Consider the following 16,220-nt stretch of genomic DNA (forward strand, 5'->3'; position numbering starts at 1 on the left):
ATCCTACTGTTGCTACATAGCCAGGAAAAAATTCAACTGCACTTTTCTGAAAGATAACTTACTGGTTGCTGGTTTCAGACAGTGGACATATTCTTTTTTAAAAATAATAATAATAATAATATTTATTAAAAGTTTAAAGATTACAGAAAGAAGTAAAAAAAGAGAAAAAGTGAAAAAGTGAAAAAGTAAACAATACAAATCAATACATTACAGTACATAAAAAACCAAAAGACACAATACATCAAAACAAAAACAAAAGCAAAAACCATTAAAAACACATCCAATATTTCCATATCTTTGTCTTTCATTAACTTGTTTCATCGACCTCCTCACACCTCCCTTTTTTGTATTCTAGTTATTAATTATTTCAGCAAATCCTTTCCATCTTTCACTGTTTTCTGTCATTTAATTGTCTTGATTTATTTTAACCTTATCTTACCATTAAAACCCTAAAACTTATTTGAACTTAACTCCTTATAACGTTTCTACTAAAGCCATGTAATTTCATTCCAACATTTTTCTAACACTCATTAATTTTACAATATTTCTCTAAATAAATTTTAAACTTTTTTCCAATCTTCTTTCACCGTCTCTTCTCCCTGGTCTCAGATTCTGTCAGTCCTTTCTATCAATTCCATATGGTCCATCAACCTGGTGATCTTCTGTCCGAGGCTCTTAACTCTTTTCCATGTCCCTTCTGCTGATCTTCTTTATATTTATACATGCACTTAACTTTATCTTCTGCTGATCTTGTTCTTAATTTCCTTCCTTTGGTGCTGAGGAGTAGATCTCAGCGAAACTCCAACCTTCTCGACAGGTCAGCCCATTCTCCATAGTCAAAACTAAAGTCCATAAGATATTTCAGAGCGTGTTTCAAAATCCCTCCGAAGCCAAAGGCCCCCACAACTCCAATCTCCCCCTGACCCAAATCCAGATCCCAAAAGCCAGAACATCCCTGCATATGGGGATCTATCCAACTTTCCTTCTCCAATCCATCCCTCCAAATCTGGCTTTCTCTAAATTCAATCGTAGAAGGCAACAGCTTATATTCATCAAATTGCCTCTGAGCGGCTGAGGCTCTCTCCACTTGTATTACTTGAGGTTCAACAATAGCTTTCTCCCTCGTCTTCTCCACAACTTGCCATGTCAAAGTGGATTCCTGAATCAATTCCTGAGTAGTTTCTGTATAGGTATTCACTTTTTGTCCCAAATCAGTCATTTTTTGTCCCAAATTATCAATTTTAGTAGTCATCACATCCGTCTTCTCATGAAGCTGTTCCAATAAAGCACTTATCTTGCAAAATGCACTCACTAAGGCTTCTTCTGTCGACATTCTTGTCCAAGGTCAATCTCTGATTCTCACAGTCTTTAATCTCTGCAGCTAGAAAATTCCCCAGCTCCACTCCTGCAACAGTTTCAAAAGCTCCCTCTAGAGGAAACAATTTCTATTTGTATCCGTCCTTTTAAACGCAGATCCAGCAACAAAATTAGTTTCAATTTTCAGCTACTTTTGCTCCTTTTTAAGTGCAAAAGGAAACAATGGAAACAATATATTTCTCTTATTTAACTATTTGTCAACATACGTTTTATTCACAGTCAATGAACTTTCCCAAAACATCGATCTTACTGGCAGCCCGTTCCCAGGTTCAAAACGGTGGTAATTTATCTTTCTTCACTCTCTCTCCTGCAGGCTTAGGCAATCTAGAATTTCCCCCCTCTTCTCCTGCTTCCAAGGGGGGTTTAGTAGTTTTAACCGATGGAAATTTAATCCTTTAGAAAAGGCTTTCCAAGACTTTAGCTTGCAGCGCCTTTGCTTCAATCTATTTACAAAAGAGGAAGGCGGACTTCCTGTTTGAAACCTTCCTGTTTCGGTGCCAAATTAAGATGTTTAAAGATCCAATTTTCCGTTCTACTCATGGGTAGTTGTTTAAAGTCCAATTGTCCACAGGAAAAAGTCAGCGCTCTCCGGCAACAGCAATGCGGCTTCACTCCGTGAAAGAAGCAGTCGATTCGAAGCACTGCACCGCTCACCCCACGTTGCTCCGGATCCCCGAAACCGGGTTCCCCCGTGAGTAGGGGAGGCGCAAAAGGTGCCAGCCAAATCCCATGTCCACAGGCTTCTCCCGCCTGTGGTTTTTAGTGGGTCTCCACCTCGCCGTGGCGGTCCAGACCCTGATTTCCACGGAGCGGAGTCCTCCCGATCAGAGGAAATCCGCCATTGCCAGAGGCACTAACCCGGAAGTCTCAGACAGTGGACATATTCAACCCTACCTGAAGATGCTGGGGATTTGAACATGAGACCTTCTGTGTGCAGATCTCTCTGTGGCTTTTGATATCACTGACCATGGTGTGCTCCTGGAACAGCTCTGTGGGATAGGCAGCAGGGGTATTGCATTACAGTGGCCCTGTTCCTATCTACAGGGTCAAGTTCAGAGCGTGGTTTTTGGCCCTCTGACAGCTATGGTATGGAGTGCCACAAAGCACTATTTCATCCCTATTCCTGTTTTTTCATCTACATGAAGTTGGTGGTCATTAGGATATTTGGGTGCCAAAAAGAGCATAGGAAAAGGCCTAATATTGATCATTGGTTCATCTAGCTCTGTACTGATTTGCACTCAGCTCTGTTTTTCCATAGCATCCCTGCACCAGTGCCTTGACGAACCAGTGAGCTGGAGAAAGGGAAGTAAACCAAGCTTGAATTCTGGCAAGAGAGAGATGAGTGGACTTTGAAAAATCAACCAATTGCCTGGTTTGAAGCAGGAAGCACTCCCACTGAAGGAGGAGGTATGCCATCTGGGATGGCTCCTGGATCCAGCTTTGTCACTGAAGGCTTAGGTAGCCTTGGTGGCCAGGAGTGCCTTTTTATAGCTTTGACTGCTATGACTGTTGTGACTGTTCCTGGGCTGGAACCGCTTGATCACATTAGTTCGGGCATTGGTAATTTCAAAATTGGACTACTATAATGCACTGCATGTGGAGCTTCCATTGAGGTTGACTTAGAAACTCTGGGTACCTCAGAATGTTGCCACGCAATTGCTGGCAGGAGTGAGATCCTGTTGGCATATTAAATCTGTGCTCAGGTATCTGTACCGGCTGCTCATTTGTTACTAGGCCAAGTTCAAGGCTTTATATAAAGCCCTTCATGGCTTGGGGCCAGTTTATTTGATGGATTACTTTGTCTGATACATGCCTGTTTAACCACTTTGATCTGTAGAACTTGCACTTCTACAAGTGCAGCTCCTATCCTTTGGAAGCCACCCCACTCACTGAGCAGGCCTACCCAGGCATGTACCATATTTTTTCATGTATAAGATGCCCCCGTGTATAAGACGCCCCCTACTTTTGGGGACCCCAAATTAAGAAAATGGGGGGGGGGAGAGAGAGAGACAGAGATGGCTCAGAGTTGTTGAGCTTTATGGGGAGAGGATTGCCAAGGTTTCTTGGGAGGGGAATGCCCCAAAAATAACTTACTCGACGCTGCCAATCGTGCGCATCACATAAGAAAACACCTTCTTTTAGAGTAAAATAACCTCATCTTATACAAAGAAAAGTACTGTAATTTAGTTATCTATATTTCTGTTTCAAAGATTTACTGAATATTGGTGATTATTTTATGCATAAAGTCATACCTCGGGTTGAATATGCTTCAGGTTGAGCGTTTTCAGGTTACGCTCTGTGGCGACCTGGGAGTAATGGAACGCGTTACTTCTGGGTTTTGCCATTCGCGCATGCGCAAATGCTCAAAATGACATCACGCGCATGCGCAGAAGCGGCGAATCGTGACCCGCAGATGCAAGTTGCGTTCTACTCAGGATGCGAACAGGGCTCCAGAATGGATCCCGTTCACATCCAGAAGTACCACTGTATTTATTTGTGCTAGCAGTTTTGTGGATTTTCGCTGCATTTTATTGATAATTTTATTACATACACAACTTAGAGGAGGATTGGGGAAATGTTTTCAGCCCAGGAGCTGCATGCCTTTCTTGGCAAACATCCAGTGGTCACATGCCTTGTGGTGGGTGGGACAAAATAGGTGTGTGGGGGGGGGGAATGTATTCAAATTGTACCATTGTACAGTAGGCTGGGACTGAGAGAAACCTCCATCTGAAATTCTGGCGAACAGTTGCCAGTCAGTGTTGGCAGTACTGAGTTAGATGAAATAATTGGTCTGGCCCAGTGCAGGGCAGCTTCCTAAGTTCCTAACCTTTATTAAATAACATTGATTGCAATGTTTCTAGTTTGTGTTCCTCGATCTAAGAAGGAAACCTAAATAAAAGTTTCATGAACTCATTTGAACCTTGGAGTAGAGATGCTGGGGAGAAATGTCAGGGTGTTTCCAAGTCAGGTTGATGGTTCTAGCCTGCTCTTATTTTAGTCTAAATTTATGTACCCAGCCAAGAGTAATATTATTTGGAAAGAGAAACAGAGAGTAAGAGAGAGAATATGTACACAGAGGCTTACATTGGGGGTGAAATGGAGGGAATGGTGTTCTTCTTCAAAAACAATTAATTTTATATATTTTGGACGATGACAAAGAGGGAAACAAAAAGCCTTCCAGGACAATATTTGCTATTGGAGCTCAGATGGAAATTCTACAAAATGCTGGCTTTGCCCCATGCAGGCTTCCCACTCCACTGTTCTTAAAAGGGTGACAAATTGCTTATCTTAGCATTTGTAAGTTTATTTTTGGATGTGATTACAAGGCCTGTCATGTCAACTTTCTGAGAAGGTTGCATCCATTGTCCTTAGAAAGCTAAAGTGTGATTACTGTGGGAATTGCTTTTTTCTGTTACTCAATTGTTTAAAATCGGAGAAGTCACTGAGGTTGTTCTTTGACCCAGATGTGTTGATGGATTAAAGATGGAGTGAGTCAAATATTTACCACAGTGCACACACACACACAAAAACAAAAAACCCAGAAAAACAGTCAGTGCCCATAGGCTGTGGTAAGTGGCTGCAAGAGGATTCCCTCAAGATAACATCCAAATAAAACCTTGGCTCTCTGTCAGGCCCTCAAGACTGTCCCCAAACCACACCACTCACTCGCCCCACCCTGCATCTTCTTTCATTCTCCACCAGATGGATAAGATAGAGAGGGCTGTATGAGTGTGTGTAGAAACTAGACTGCTATAGGTAAAGGGTAAAGGGAACCCTGATCATTAGGTCCAGTCGTGGCTGACTCTGGGGTTGTGGCGCTCATCTCGCTTTATTGGCTGAGGGAGCCAGTGTACAGCTTCCAGGTCATGTGGCCAGCATGACAAAGCTGCTTCTGGCGAGCCAGAGCAGCGTACGGAAACACCGTTTACCTTCCCACCAGAGTGGTACCTATTTATCTACTTGTACTTTGTCGTGCTTTTGAACTGGTAGGTTGGCAGGAGCAGGGACCGAGCAATGGGAGCTCACCCCGTCACAGGGAATCAAACCGCCGACCTTCTGATTGGCAGGCCCTAGGCTCTGTGGTTTAACCCACAGTGCCACCCACGCTATACTGACTGCTATACAGAGGTCAAATTTACATTAGTTTCTCCACCCCTCTTGACTTTGTGCCCACCACTGTTATATGCTCCCTTGCAAGCAGGAGTCACCCATCCTATTTCAATGCCTGAGGTGAAACGGGAAGGCATATCCCCCAAGTGTCCTCATTTTCCAGGGACAGTCCTGGAATTATAAAAGCCATCCTGGCTTCTGATTCGATCCCAGAATGTTCCTATTTCCCTGCCAGTGCTGCCGCCACTGAGCTCAGAGAGGAGGATGAGCCTGGGCTTGTCCTGAGCAGTGGTGATGATGGCTGCAAGGGAGCAACCCACGGCCTCTCCATGGCCACTGCTGGCAGTCTCCTCCCTTGGGAAGCTCGTTGTGGTTGCTGGAGAGCAGGCAAGGAGGAGAGGCTGGCAATGCAGAGGCCAGCTCTGTGTGACATGCCGGCTCAGAGGGGCAGGCAGAGGGCTGGGCGGGAAGAAAGGAGGAGCAGAGCACAGCGCAAACAATCTTGATTTTTTTTAAAAAATAAAAAAATGCTTCAGGTGTCCATGTCTAATTTTGCCCCTTTCTATTTATTCACTGGGGTGTATTCCTTTTTACGTAAATCTACTAAATCTACTAAAGAAGGGTGTGTGTCCTGTTAATGTACTGGAGGTGGTACTTGTCCTACTGGTAGGAAATGATGGGGGGCAAAAATGGGGGGGTTGGGAAAGGTCAGTTGGAGGGTATAGGAAGGTTCTGCACTACTGCTGCCCCCAACTGCCCCTGCCCCCCATTGTAGTCTTGCTTACTGAGTCTGCATGACTAAGGCTTTTAGGTTCTCACAAGAGGTCTGTGAGATGTTGCCAGAACCCAGAAGCCTCAGCTGCTTCTCCTTGCTTCTCTGGTGCCAGTGGCAGAGGGCAAGCAGGACACCCCACCACACCCCCCACACCATGGGAGAAGTGAGGAAAAGCAGCAGCAGTGAGATCTTGTGAAAGTTCCATGTGATCTTGTTTCTGTGGGATTCTGCTGCCCAACGCAGATGCTTCAGTCCACCTTCAGGTGGACTGAAAGGGAAGGCAGCCCTCACACTGAAAAAGACTCCCTGCTGTGGCTGTATATGTTGATTTTATTTGAATCTGGGAGGAAGTTATGATAAAGGGGGCTTCTTTAACTGGACATACTGGAATTTGAACATGGGATGTCCTACATGCAAGGCCCAAAATGGGACTATTGAGATTCCGTGCTTGTCAGTAGATCCAATGATTACTGGGAAGTTTGCCAAATATAATTGGGCCTATTCTGGTTAGAAAGGCCATGTTCCTTGTCACAAATGTCCTGGCCATTCATAGCAAAAGAACATGTAACAGGGCCCTGGCAGATGATCATACACGGTGAGCCTCTATCTAAGATGTTACATGAAACTCTATGGGAAATAAATTGTGAGCAAGCCTGCACCTTAGGGGGAAAGACACTGTGTTCTTAAAGTGTTCTTGGAGGGTTTCACACACAAAGTTGCCTCAGGTTAAGTGCCTCGTGTACTCTCTTTGGGCGGGGGGGGGGGTTCACACGAAAGAAAAGCTTTTACAGGGATATTTTTAGAGAGATACAGAATGGTGAGAGATTCTGGCATAGGAGCCAACTCCTAGAGGCCAAAGTCCCTTCACCCCCCCCCAAATATTTGAGGGGGACCCCCCAAGTTAATGGGCGTTGTCATGCAAATGGTGTGGGTGCACTGCATCATGTGATCGATTATGCAGGGTGGGGCTTACCTGCCCACCACCCAATATTTTACTCAAGTTGGTGTTGCAGAACAGCAGTGTCTGGGCTGAAGGAAAACTCCACGCAGCAAATGAGGAACAACAAAAGGTTTATTGCCTGGCTAGCCAGCAAGCTGACTCAGAGGAATCAGTTTCCAAAGTCCGAGCCCCCTAATAAAGGGACGGGCTCCTTCATATATACATTTCTGTTATCTCTTAAGGCACTACATATGCATAAACTGCAGCAAAATCCTTCCAATCCTAGGCTACATCGCCCTATTAGCATACCATTTATGGTCTTTCCTTAATTGCATATACAGTGGTGTCTCGCAAGACGAAAATAATCCGTTCCGCGAGTCTCTTCGTCTAGCAGTTTTTTTGTCTTGCGAAGCAACCCTCTTAGCGGATTAGCGCTATTAGCGGTTTAGCGGCTATTAAAGGCTTAGCGGCTTAGCGGCTAAAAGGCTATTAGCGGCTTAGAAAAAGGGGGGAGCAAAAAAAATCGCAAGACTCGCAAGACGTTTTCGTCTTGCGAAGCAAGCCCATAGGGAAATTCGTCTTGCGAAGCGCATCAAAAAAACAGAAAACCCTTTCGTCTAGCGGGTTTTTCGTCTTGCGAGGCATTCATCTTGCGGGGCACCACTGTACATTAAGCAATCACACAAAGAACTCCCTCTAAGCAGCACCTGGCTGCACTTTGCATGTGATCCCTTTGCATTCCTTTTCTTATATGGGTTTACCTAAGGGAGTTTAGGACATGGAGCAAGGCACATCTTCCTTTCTTATGCAGACACTCTGGAATGTGTTTTTGCAAGACAAAGATAACAGCTCATGGTACGAGATTAGTATAGCCTGGCTTGAAGGTCTCTATATGCAACATTGGTACCCCTGGATTCTGGCCAGACAAAAGGAAGCCTGTCACATGGGAAATGGAGCAAGCTTTGTTTTCTGCTGCTCCAAGGGCCCCAGCCAACAGATTCAAGTGACAATAAAGGAGATTCCAACTAAACATTAGGAATAACTCATTGATGGTAAGAGCTGTTCAACAGTGGAACACACTCCCTCAGGTAGTGGTGGACTTTCCTTCATGGCCATCTGCCAGAGATTCTTTACCTGCATTACAGGGGTTAGACTAGATGATCCTTGGCGTCCTTTCCAACTCTGCAGTTCTATGATTTTATAAGTGCTTCTTCACATAGCACACTTAAACTATGGAATTTGTTCTCCCAAGAGGTAGTGATGGCCACCAACTTGGATGGAATTAAACAAATCTATGGCAGTTAAGGCTATCAATGGACACTAGCAGTGGTGACTATGCTCTACCTCCACTGTTGGAGGCAAGTTACTCTCTGAATACCAGTTTCCAGGAAGCATGAAAGGGGAGTGTGCTGTTGCGCTCTAGTCCTACTTGTTGGCTTCCCTTTTGGGCATCTGGTTAGCCACTATGAGAGGCGGATGTTGGACTAGGTGAGTCTTTTTCCTAATTCAGCATGGCTCTTCTTATGTTCTTAGTCTTAGTAAGGGCAAAACAGTATGAAAAGAAGCAGGGAAGAGAGAGCAAGGGAATGAGGAGGTATAAGCTCTATTCAGTCATTCCATTAATGTCTTAAATGTCTTAGCTATCAGTCTCAGTTTCCTCTTATCCACACTAAACATACACAATGCCCTCAACCATTCCTCATAAGACTTAGTTTCCAGGCCCTTGGTCATCTTGCTAGCCCTTCTCTACACACGTTCTAGCCTGTCAACATCCTTCTCTAATCATGACACTCAGAACTGGACACAGTATTTCAGGTGTGTTCCAGATGTGTTCTGACCAAGGAAGAATAGAGCGGGACTATTACTTCCCTTGATTAGTACACTGTACTTCTGTTGATAAAGCCTAGAATAGCATTCTTTTTTTGCTGCTGCATCACACTGTTGACTCATGATAAACTTGTGTTCTTCTAAGACCCCAAGATCCTTTTCAGGTGTCCTCCATCTTATATTGGTGCAGCTGGTTTGTCCTGTCTAAGTTCAGAACCATACCTTTGTCCCTGCTGACATTTATTTTGTTAGTTTTGGCCCAATTCTCACACCCGTTAAGGTCATCTTGAATCCTGATTCTGTCTTCTGTGGCATTAGCTACCTCTCCCAGTTTGGTGTCACCTGCAAATTTGATGAGCATACCCTCAATTCCTTCATCCAAGTCATTTATGGAGATGTTGAACAATGGGCCTAGGACAGAACCCTGCAGCACCTCACATCTAATTTTTTTCGAGGATGATGAGGAACCATTAATGAGTACCATAATCCTTGGGTTTGGTCAGCCAACCAGCCACAAATTCACCTAAGTTACCTTGTTCAACCCACATTTTACCAGCCTCCTTGCAAGAATGTCATGGCAGATGAAAGCTCATACCAATAACAAACTTAGTTGGTCTCTAAGGTGCTACTGGAAGGAATTATTTTATTTTGTCAAAACTCTTACTGTAATCCACCAAACTTGTAATGCCATCAAAAAAAGAAATGAGATTTGTTTGACATGACTTGTTTTTAAGAAACCTGTTTTGGGTCTTAGTAATCACATCATTATTTTCTAACTGCTCACAGACCAACTGTTGAATTATTTGCTCTACAACCTTTCCTGGTATCGATGTCAAGTTTACCAGTCAGTAGTTACCTGGGTCTTCTTTCCCCCCCTTTTTTGAAGATGGGAGCAACATTTGCCTGCCTCTAGTCTGCAGGGACTTCACTTGTTCTCCAATAATTCTCAAAGATCATCAGTGCCAAGTGATGGAGAGAAGGACCCATTAAGATCTGGTCTATCTCAGTTTTCAGAGATAATGGGACTACTTCCATCCCATGCAATTCTGAGGCAGGTTTTTTTATGAAAAATTCTAAGACATCCATCCCCACCCCCATTAAAGTTTTTCCTTCTAAACTGCTAATATCACACCTGGAGCAGGGGGAGGGACAGCGGCAGCCATTCTTTCCCCATACAATTCCCTCTGAGAACACAACCTAGTTCCTCCTAGGGGCCTTGCCTTACACGCATTCAATGCACATGACAGCAAGGAGCCCTGTGCACTAGCCTCTCAGATTGTGGGCAGCTGTATACCCTATTTTAGAAATGAAATAGGAGGGGTGCTATGGATATAGCACATAACCTACAAGGCCACCTTGTAAAATAACCCACTAGACTGGGGATTCTAAAGTGGACCGTTGTTTCGTTTCAGGTCATGATCCATTGGGACTGAACAGGGTAGGCATAAGAATCTAAGAGCTTGCTGGATAAAGCCAATGGCCCATCTAGTCCAACATCCTGTTCTCACAGTGGCGCACCTGTAAACAGGATTTGAGCACAAGACACTCTCCCCTCCTGTTGGTTCCAACAGCTGGCATTCAGAAGCATCACTGGCTCTGACTTTGGAGGCAGAGCATAGTCATCATGGCTAGTAGCCGTCAATAGCCCTCTCCTCCATGCTTTTGTCTAATCCTCTTCTAAAGTCATCGGGGTTGGTGGCCATCTGTGCCTCATGTGAGGCATTCCATAGTTTAACTATGAGCTGCATGAAGATATCCTTTCTTTTATCTATCTTGAATCTTCCAGCACTCAGCTTTGTTGGATGTCCACAAGTTCAAATATTGTGAGAGGGGCATGGCACATGGACACCAATTTTACAATGGCAATGCCCATCAAATTTTTTTTGGGGGGGGGCAGTCCCCTCAAATATTTTATTTGGGGTCTGAATACCCCCTCGTCCCCTAGGAGTTTGCTCCTATGGTAGTGGGATAGCTCCAGATGGTGCTTTGAAGTAAGCCATCCATGAAACTAGCACTCTAAAAATGGATCCTTCTAGGGAGGAACCCTTATGAGCTCATCCACCTTTTCATTGGATTGGCTGGGTTGGATGGAATTTATCAATAAAAGCAGGAATGAGATGACTCATTGTTATCTCCCTGGCAATGAGGTAATACACCTAAAAGAGGATGTGACTCTCATCTGAAAAACGTATTTCCCCCTCCTCTTTGAATTCATTTCCCTGATGCAATGTGGCACAAAGAAATTAGAGTCATTGTATTAAGATTAAAATGGGTATCTGTGTCAAGGCAATTTAATTCCGCCCAGAGACAGCAATTCAGAAAATAACCCTCTCACACTGGAACTTTCTTCCCTGGAAGCTCAGAGGGCTTCATCCCACTTGCATATCGGCACTACACCAATTTTAACCAAATTTTGTGGTTTTTTTAATTATACAAGAGGCTATAAATTGTAGCTTTGAAGACACAGGGATGGATAGTCATAGATCATTTCCTAATGAGTCGCAAAATGTTATTGGGAAAAGGGAAGGAGCAAGGAGGCAAGATATCAAATGAGCTGTCATTTGAGTGGTGGAGTTTGTCAGAAACTTCTGCTGCTCATTGCGTCTTGTGAACAGCATCAGTGCAGCTTCTTCCAGGTTGTCTCCACCAATCGTGCCTGTTGGCTTCTCCTGTGCCACAAGAAGGTTGCCAAATCAGAAAAAAGATACATTAACAAATGAATGAACTGTGCCCTGAGGACTGAAAGACAGCATTTACTTTTGCAGCCAGAGGACTAAGGCTGCAGCAGACAGATAGGAGGGAAACAGGGCAACTCTATCAGTTCTGCTCTAACTGGCAACATTTGCATCACCTCGTTTCCTCGATTTCTGCATGAACATATCCCCTCCTCCCTCACAATCCCCATTCCTTGTATAACTGACAATTAAGTCCAGTCGTGGACGACTCTGGGGTTGCGGCACTCATCTCGCTCTACTGGCCGAGGGAGCCAGCATTTGTCCACAGACAGCTTCCGGGTCATGTGGCCAGCATGACTAAGCCACTTCTGGCGAACCAGAGAAGCACACGGAAACGCTGTTTACCTTCCCGCCAGAGCAGTACCTATTGATCTACTTGCATTTTGACGTGCTTTTGAACTGCTAGGTGGACAGGAGCTGGGACTGAGCAACGGGAGCTCACCCCGTTGCGGTTATTTGTGTATTTCCTTGTGTATTGTCCCTTTTAAACTGTGAGCCTGAGCGCAGGGACTGTCTTTTCACTGATCCTTGGCAGCTGATCTAGGAGTCTTTTCAGCTGAAGAAGAGAGTTTAAAAAAATAGTTCTTAATAAGAAAACATATTATTTCTTGCCATGTATTATTTTACCATTAACTTGAAAAAGAACACATGCATTTCAATACTATATAAAGACCCTTTCCTTGAAATAAGGAAAAGGTGGAAAGCCTAGTCCCAATGGGATTACATATGCATTACTGGCCCTACATGTCTAATTAACACAGTAATGCAAGTGGATTTCTTTAAAATGTTGTATCAATGTTGGCTATGCCTGACAAAATTCAAACCATGCATTCATCAGCCATCCAGACATTGTTGGGAGGCAAAGTAATACAAGTGAAACAATTGTTTTTATGCTTGTAGTAGAATGTGCAAGCCTATTAGAGGGACGTGATGCGAGATGTGAAAGGATGGGTCAAGAGTTCCAGTAGCACTTTTTATTAGGATTTGTTCGAAAGGTGATGTTGCATTTGAAGATGAAGAAGTAATGGGTGGTTATTGATTTCTGCACACACAAATCGACACAAAAATGAAAGGGTAAAATATTTCCCAAACTGTGTAAAAGTGAAGAACACTAGAATTTATGGACATCCAATAAGCTGGATGCTGGAGGATTCAGGATAGACAAAAGGAAGAACTTCATGCATGATATTGTTAAACTGTGGAACTCACTCCCACAGGAGGCAGGGATGGTCGCCAACTTGGAGAGCTTTGAAAGAGGATTGGACAAATTCATGGAGGATAAGGCTATCAGCAGCTACTAGCCATTGGCGGCTGTGTTCTGCCTCCCTCCACAGTCAGAGATACCATGGGGGTGAGGGAGAGTGCTTTTGTGCTTGGCTCCTGTTTCTTGGTTGACTACAGGCATCTGCTTGGCCATTATGAGAACAGGATGCTGCACTATGCTTCTCATGTTCTTGGGATCTTAAGAAGGTAGGAAGGCATCATGGGTCAGTGGTAGGGCACAGGCTTTGCTTGCCAGAAAAAGACAATTCCCAGATTCAGTCATCAGCATCTCCGGTTAAAGCAGGGAAAGACTCCTGTCTGAAACCCTGGGGAGCCACTGCCAGTCGGTGTTGGCAACAGCTGGGTAGGTGGTCTGACTCAGATTAAGATAGCTTCCTCAGTTAATTTTCTCAGGCATTTGTTGTTTTTTAAAATAATTTTTATTAACAGACCAGTCACATCACATTATCCATATCACATTGATTCCAAATTATACAGCCAAATTTTAAATTTTGTTGGGGGTGCCCATACACCAAGCTCCGCTCGAGTCCAAAACAGCAGCACTTATCATACTGCTTTCATTAGACAGTTCTGTCCAGTTTGATCCGGATAGTCCTTTATTACTTCCTTTCTCTTCTTGTTGTTATCATAAATTCCTTTCTTTGCGATCTCTGATGATTTTCACAAGCAGGTTAAAAGCTGGCATTCTATGTGGATTTTTGTACTCTTCCAAAAATCATATCGATCAGGGACAGCCTCTGTACAATGCTTCCATACACAAGATTAGTCTCCGATCTGTCCTTTATTTTTCAAATAAATCAAATGAGTCTGGGGGCTCTGTCAGGTCAAACTTGCATTCCAACATTCCTTCTCATTCAAACAGTCCTGATTCTCCTCCCCTAGTCCTTCTTCCTCCGACAAGCCTGTCTTAGCGAGACGCCATATTTTAACTGCGTCATAAGAATTTTCCACTTTTCTCACTATTCTCCAGTCTTCTTTCCTGTTTTAATCCATCCCACATAGTTCTTAAAATCCTGCCTGTGATTCATAAAAATGCAACGATCTTGTTTCTATCTGGGGTGAAGGGTTATTTATGTCACATCATGCTGGGGAAAAAAGAGTTTTTTCCTCCACCCCCCCCCCTTTGTTCCAAACATACAGTCTCCTTGTGGTAATTCATCAGAAGATTTACTTATCCGTCCGTCACTCCTAGTCGCAGAGATCCATTAATCAGCAGTCTTATCAGTCGAGCTTTACTTGATGTATGTGCTTTCAGCTTCATTTCCAATCGTATGTTTCCAATTATAATTCCAAGCTGCAGCAACCAGCACGCGCTGATTGGAATCGGCGTCAGGAAGATTCAACTTCACCGAGGGCCTGTGCCAAGTGTTCGGCACCCCCATCACTCGTATCAGGGGGTGCATTGTGAACACCGCTGGCAGGACAGTCCCCCCCCCCCCGCATCCTGGGGAGGCTTAGGAAGGCTGCATACTTCCCATAGCAGCCCCTTAGTACCTCGTATGGGTCAGAGAGATGTTATTGTCAGCCATATTCCAACGCGCCACCTGGTGCCCCCCCTTCTCAGGCATTTGTTGATGATTTAAAGCAGAGGTGAGGAACCTCAACCCTTTGCCAGCCCTGCTCCGTGCTCCCCTCAAGTGCTTTTGCCTGCCTGGAATATATGTCTCCTTGAACTGTGATAATGCTTGTTGATTGCCAGGATTGAGAGATGTTTGTGCATGTTGGTGGGTGCTGCATGAACGGCTTTTTTTGGCTTTTGCATGAACGCATTCTGGAATGCAGCCCACTGTACAAAAGATGAGAGTCTCATCCAGTTCCCCAATTTTTACCTCTGGCACCACCCACCACCAGAATGCATCTCTTGGAAGGTTGCCCAGAGCCAAGGGCTACCTAAAAATATCCCAGGATTCTCTTTTGGTCCACAGAACAACAGTTTCTCCAAAAAAAAAAGAGCAAAATCCAACCAGCTCAAGCCATGTGGGTTTATTAACGAGTGACAGTGTTAGTGAAGGCTACAGCAAACCACATGTTTAAACTACTCAAAAAGCCACATAATAGAGACAAACATAAACAAACCTATATGCTAACTCTCTTCCTACATTTACTAGGGCACTGCTATTGCAACATCTAATAATGTAGACCGCAACACCAAAGATCAATCCACCTGCTTATCTTCCAGTGTGGTGTATTCTGTCACCTGCCAGCAAATCCCTTTGCCATTCTGCATAGGACTAGAAGATCAGTTCCTATACAAAGGAAGAAATGGGCACAGAATTGGCATCAGAAACAAGCCAGCAGGAAAACTAAGAATAAAAGCCCAGAATAACTAAGGAGATAGTACAAGAATATTTGGCTAGTTTAGATGTATTCAAGTCTCCAGGGCCAGATGAACTGCATCCAAGAGTATTAAAAGAAGAAGAAGAAGAAGAAGAAGAAGAAGAGTTTGGATTTGATATCCCGCCTTTCACTCCCCTTCAGGAGTCTCAAAGCGGCTAACATTCTCCTTTCCCTTCCTCCCCCACAACAAACACTCTGTGAGGTGAGTGGGGCTGAGAGACTTCACAGAAGTGTGACTGGCCCAAGGTCACCCAGCAGCTGCATGTGGAGGAGCGGAGACACGAACCCGGTTTCCCAGATTACGTGACTACCGCTCTTAACCACTACACCACACTGGCTCCAAAAGAACTGGCAGATGTGATCTCAGAACCACTGGCAGTCATCTTTGAGAATTCCTGGAGAACAGGCGAAGTCCCGGCAGACTGGAGGAGGGCAAATGTTGTCCCTATTTTCAAAAAGGGGAAAAGAGAGGACCCAAATAATTACCGCCCAGTCAGTCTGACATCAATAGCAGGGAAGATTCTGGAGCAGATCATTAGGCAAACAGTCTGTGAGCACCTAGAAAGGAATGCTGTGATCACCAATAGTCAGCATGGATTTCTGAAAAATAAGTCATGTCAGACTAACCTGATCTCGTTTTTTGACAGAATTACAAGCCTGGTAGATGAAGGGAACGCAGTGGATGTAGCCTACCTTGATTTCAGCAAGGCATTTGACAAGGTGCCCCATGATATTCTTGTAAAGAAGCTGGTAAAATGCGGTCTTGACTATGCTACCACTCAGTGGATTTGTAACTGGCTGACTGACCGAACCCAAAGGGTGCTCATCAATGGTT

At 44.3% G+C, this 16,220-nt stretch overlaps 1 long non-coding RNA gene across 3 annotated transcripts in view; it reads right to left on the bottom strand.

Moving 5' to 3' along the window:
- Positions 1–8,963: 8,963 nt before the first annotated feature.
- LOC309524412 overlaps positions 8,964–16,220 on the bottom strand; it is a 41,537-nt gene continuing 34,280 nt past the window's right edge. The window contains exons 3-5 of one of the 3 annotated variants that reach the window (XR_014215895.1): positions 15,213–15,294; positions 12,207–12,320; positions 8,964–9,035 (exon numbers count right to left, since the gene is read on the bottom strand). This is a non-coding gene — a long non-coding RNA (uncharacterized lncRNA). Of the gene's footprint in view, positions 9,036–10,305; positions 11,699–12,140; positions 12,321–15,212; positions 15,295–16,220 lie in introns of those variants that run through there. The other 2 variants (XR_014215896.1, XR_014215897.1) reach the window with 2 other exon arrangements.

This window comes from Podarcis vaucheri (genome assembly GCF_965113315.1).
Source record: "Podarcis vaucheri genome assembly, chromosome: Z".
Classification (NCBI taxonomy): domain Eukaryota; kingdom Metazoa; phylum Chordata; class Lepidosauria; order Squamata; family Lacertidae; genus Podarcis; species Podarcis vaucheri.